Raw genomic sequence first — 6,000 nt, forward strand, 5'->3', positions numbered from 1 at the left:
ATGTCACACCTGGACCCAGTCTTTCCTGGCAGACCTATTGGTGCATAGCCTGTACTCTCACAGTGCGCTGATTCTGCTGCAAGCACACATTGCCTGAAGACAGGAGGAAATAAAAATTCTGATGCTGCCTCTACAGTCACTCATTGTCTCTCTCTGAAAATGTCCACGGTGCCCCTCTGTTAGGCAAAAGGAGCTTAGCGTTATAAAAGGAGATGCGAAAGAAATGTTTTCCATTCCTCAGAATTCCTGTCTTGAACGCTGAGGTTAGCTGGGGTTTAGAATTACAGCATAAAGAGACTCCTTCACTTCTGGGCATTTTCCTGGTGTACTGCACCATAAGGAAGAGGTACACAGATAAACTGGAGAATAAACCCCACTGGTAACCACTTCGCTAATCCAAGATAAGCTTATATTATAAGGTGGGTCCCCCCTGGATTCCCTGCCCAGGGCCAATGTTCAATGAGCACTTAGTACGTGCCAGACACTGTGCTAAACATCGCACTTCATTATCTTATTTAACTCGCACAACAAACCTACAAGGCCAGCATCTTTATCATCCCTACTTTACAGATGGGAAAAGAGACAAGTCATTTATAAGTGGTAGAGCTGGTGTGCGATACCAAACTCCATACCTCCAGCCTCTGTTCCACCTCTCGCCTTAACACAAAGGCAGCGTCATCGTGGGACCTCTACCGGCACTGAAATGATAGGATGAGGGACTCTTCCAAGTCTTAAGCTGCCCAGTCCTGTATCCAGGATTTTAAAGGCACCAAGGAGACAGGGCAGGGCTGCAGATGGGCCCAAGTCTCAAGCGGAAGCTGCTCAATATTAACCAGGAAGTCCATAAGCCAACCCAAATGTTTAAGGAAAGATATCATCACGAATAAAGCTTTAAAAGAAAGAACAGGGCTTCCCTGGTGGCGCAGTGGTTGAGAGTCCGCCTGCCAATGCAGGGGACCTGGATTCGTGCCCTGGTCCGGGAAGATCCCACATGCCGCGGAGCGGCTGGGCCCGTGAACCATGGCCACTGAGCCTGCGCGTCCGGAGCCTGTGCTCCGCAATGGTACAGGCCACAACAGTGAGAGGCCCGTGTACAGCCAAAAAAAAAGAAAAAAAGAAAGAACAGGAATATAAAGAGTAGAGGGTTGAGAGTGTGTGTGGACATGCCTCTAGCATGAGTAAAAAGAAAATTAAAAGCATTCCAAACTTTTTTTTTTTTACCCAAACTCTCCTAAACACCAAGGTGTAAGCACACAGCACCCAGTTTGAGCAGCACAGACCTAGTACAGGCCCCTCTCAAGGGAGGACTCTCACTTAATCTTCCTTCCTATAGAGGCAGGTACATAAAGAACACCTGGGGTCGGGGAGGGGCGTGGAATTAAGCCGGACCACAGGGGTAAGCATCCTGGCATGGTCTTCTTTCCTGAAGGAGAGAGGCAGGAAAAGGCAAGCAGGTTGGAGGGCTAATGAGAAAGGCACTCGCTATTTGGACTCTGGTCCAGGGATGCAGAGCTCTGGATCCTTCTCTGGTTACTGCTCCTGAGTTGCTGGCTGAAGACTGGGCGCAGAACATTGCCGCTGTTCGAGACACATGGTTTTTCCCAGGAAAACAGTCATGATAAGCCCTGCTCTGGCATCACGGGCTGCCCTGTACCTTGTTGCTTATCCCCCTCTGCTTTTGCTCTGGGACACCCAGTCCTCTCAGGCACCGGCCACGGCTTCTCTCCAGAATCAGTGCTTTGGTCCTGCCTCTCTTGAGCTGCAGGCTGCTTTTCCAGAGATCTTCTATACAGCCCCACCCTTCTCAGACCCCACAGACTCGACTGCCCCCAAAACAACCACCTTCCCCTCCAAGTGTTCATGACGTCACTCTGTTCTAGCCACTCAGGGTAACAAGTGCAGGTATTTTGGGTTTCTTTTCCTCCATTCCCCTTGCTGAATTTTTTTTTTTTTTTTTTTTTTTGCGGTACACGGGCCCCTCACTGTTGTGCCCTCTCCCGCTGCGGAGCACAGGCTCTGGACGCGCAGGCTCAGCGGCCATGGCTCACGGGCCCAGCCACTCCGCGGCATGTGGGATCTTCCCAGACTGGGGCACGAACCCGCGTCCCCTGCATCGGCAGGCGGACTCTCAACCACTGCGCCACCAGGGAAGCCCTGAATTGGTTTTTAAACCTTGTCATTGTATTTCTGATATATTTCTCAGTTTCATCCTCTCCCATCCGTTGACACTGCCATGTCAGAGGTTAGCAGCACCCAGTACAATGCATGCCCTTCCACCCACTCCTCACTAACTGATCTTCCTGCCCCCGTTTCATCACCCGCATTCCCCACAAACGTCCTGGTACACTCCACTTCCATGAGAGTTACCCACTGAATAGATACCATAAAGCAGGTCATCAGTATAATAGTCTTTGATGGGCTCCGTTGTAGCTCTCTGTCCGGCCTGACGGTCCAATAATTTGGTCCCATTTATCTATCCAGTCTCATATCCCATTGTATACACGCGCGTGTGCGTGCACACACACACACACACACACAGAGAGAACATACGCATGCACGCAAGCACACACCTGATTCCTCTGCTGGTCTCTCTGCCCCGAATGTCCCCACCCTGGGTCTGCTTCTTAACTCCTAGCTCCTTCTCAAAACCCAATACCTCCAAGCTAAAATTTCTCCTTTCCAAAGCTTTTCCAGAACTTCCTCAATCAGGAGGAATCCCCCCATCCCAACACCACCGCTGTGCTGTGTGATTCTCTGACAGCCTGCATCACAGCCTGTAGTTTATCCTTGTGATTTATGTTTTCAGATGCTCCCAAATGACTGTGTGCTCCGCACAGACAGGCTCTCTGACTTACTCCCCTTGCTATAAATTCTCATTGCCTTGTATGGAGCAGGTGTTTAATAAATGTCAGCTGTATTTGATTTTGAGTGCATGAGAAAATGTGGAAAATCACCAAGGATTCCTTATGACAGAAACACACCAGACTTCTACAGTCTCCAGGTCAAGAAGGAAGTCAGTCTAATGCTAATGACACCCAGGGGCAGCAGCACAGGTACCTACAGCATCTGCAAACTATTGTTCCCAACAGCCTGGTCAGGGCAGAGTGGAATTAATCAAGAGCAAAAGGACACCTGCCATTGTCACACAGGCCACAGAAATGTAATTACATTGAAGATAAAGGGAATTATAGCCTGCAGTATAATATTTTTAAAAGCCACGACAGTGGAAGAGGAGGTTTATTGCCAAATGCCCCCTGTGTGCTTATTGAATCAACATACCACCTAGGATAGGACTACATTAAAAGCTTTTTTAAAAAGTCATTTTGATATTAGATTTGAATTCTGGTGAGCATGCTAAAGCTTTTCCACAAATCTTTTAAAAGCAGTTTCCAGTTTGTAGCTTCCTAGTAACAGTAGAAACATGAATCAACATATGCCACATTGATTTGGGGTTTCCATGGAGACTGGAAGGACACAGGGAAAGGAAGGACAGAAAGAGGCCACTTGGCCCAAAATTCTGCTAAAAAAATGCATCTCGATTCCATTCCTCTGAGCATTAGCAGCCTCATTTCCTGTTCATCAGTTCAAGCATCCAGATATTTAATTTGTAATAAGCCTGCTTGACTTCGCACAAGGAACAGCAGAGGGGACATGGAAAAAAGTAGCAGCCAAAGGTGTAGGCCCATGAGATTTGCAAAGAGGACCCGAGAAGCACGGGATGTGGAGTCAGAAGAAAGGGCCTCTGGTCCTAACTCTGCCATTAAGTAGCTCCGTGATACTAACTGCCCTTACTAGCTGCCTGATTACTAACATAATCAAAAGCTTTGCATTTATTTCCATTTCCTCATCTGTAAAACACAAATTAACACACCTGCCCTATTTTTCAAGATGGTTAAAAGAAAGAAAAGAGACAGTCTGTGGGAAGGAAAATGCTCTGCAAATTCCAGCACACTGTACCCTGTTATTATATTTAGTGATGTTCTGAGCTTCTCTTTAAATGGAATTTTGCCAGTGAGCAAGTGTATGCAAAACAAGATTGATGACTTAGTAGACTGACCTGGAAAGAAAGAACAGTGGGTTTGACAGCCCGGAGTTTCCATCCCCACTCCTTGATTTTCCAGATCTGTAACTGTGGGCAAGTTACTCTCCCTCTCTTGAATGTTATTTTCATCATGTCATCGGCTTGTTATAAGGATTGTAACGATCCTTATACCAATGTCATCGGCTTGTTATAAGGCTTATAATGATCCTTATACCAATGTCATCAGCTTGTTATAAGGATTAAATTAGATAATGTCATCGAGTTTAGCACAATGTTTGACAAATGGCAAATGACTGTGAGCCACTATTATTAGCCGTACCAACTGTCTCATCATCTGTAAAATGGGAATTAGAATTCCTACTGCTTCCCTACTTTACAAAGAGGATTACTTCGACGATACCTGCTCAGCTATTTGATAAGCTGTTTGGGAAAACACACCAAATAAATAGATGTTATTATTTAAAGATTAACGTTTGCCACCCGCTAATCTAGGTGACAGCAAAAAGTGTATGAAACACATCTGTAAGGATTCTCAACCTTGGTGGATCGTGGGTTACATAAGTCTCTATTACTTTTTTCCTTTTCTTTTGTTCCTCTTGCGCCTTCATGTGTCTCCTTACCGCTCCCTGCACCTTTTCTTCTTTCTAGCCTCTTTTCTTTATTGATTATTTTTATACTTCTCCTTCTAAGTGTGTCTAGAGGAACTTTACAATGAAACTTTGGAGGCTTTGGTGTCTAAACTGCGATTGTGCCTTGGATCTAAAATTAAATGGCAGACCGACACTGGGGGAAATTACATGAAATCAGGAGATATTGTAGGATAACAGGGCTATCTCTCAGACAATGGTCATCGGTGGTAAAAAAAAAAAAAAATCTTAAGAAGCACATCAACCTAATGTAGTATATGGAATTTAATTTGCATCCTGATTCGTGTTAAAACCATAAAAATATAATGAGACAAGTATGGAAATGTGAGCCCTGATTAGATATTGTCATTAGTGTGATATTGATATTGAGACTTTTCTTCCTTAAGCAACCTTCTTCTTTAGAAATACACTTGGAAATATTTAGCATTGAAATGATATGCTATCTGGGAACTGCTTCAAAATCATCTAGGGTGGGGACTGCAAGGGGGTCGAAGCTGAGTGGTAGGTGCAGAGGGGATCGTTGTCCTATTTTCTTGACTCGTGTATATTTGATATTATGCATAAAAAATGTTTTAAGTAGTGTGACCAGTAACAATATGTGCTGTAGTAAAATGAGCATACCATGTGTAAACTATTAGTGCAAGGAAATCAAAATACAGAAGAAAAGTGCAATTTAAATGGGAATTGACTTCCTGTATATTTTCCATTGTAAATTTTCTTCCCCATAAATAAATCAATTTTCCAAAAAAACTATTATTTGACTCCTAGGAAGTAGGTGCCAAAATTCATCGAGGTTAGAGTGGGTATAACTCTTAGCTATCACCTACAGAAACTAAACTTTAAAGACTTTGCCCAAAGTCACGTTTCTTAGAGTCATAGTCAGGACTCAAGCCCAGAGCTGCTGGGGCAGAATCCAGCTACCTCCTTTCTTCCTGCTGCTGACCTGCTCACCTACACACCCAGAATACAGGAGGGCAGTAAGTCAATCTCAACTGAGGATGCAAAGGATGATCTGTTCGCTTACCTCCCCAACACTTCTCTGTCCTTATTATGACCTCAGCCTTAAACAGCGAACTCAGTTTTTACAAATCAGCTTCCCAGTGGCCAGCTGACTTCTGTAAAGGCAGCTGAAGGGCAGGAAGCCACAGTACAGAGAGGGCTCATGTAACACAATCTTTCACACGCCCACAGCCTCATCTCCTGTTTCATCAAGATAATCCAGGCCTCAGGAACGAAATACCTCAGCCTCTTTCCCCATCTCCTCCCCTACAAGTCTGTCCACATTTACACACATCCACCCCTCTCAGATGT

Source organism: Delphinus delphis, chromosome 1 (genome assembly GCF_949987515.2).
Source record: "Delphinus delphis chromosome 1, mDelDel1.2, whole genome shotgun sequence".
NCBI lineage: Eukaryota > Metazoa > Chordata > Mammalia > Artiodactyla > Delphinidae > Delphinus > Delphinus delphis.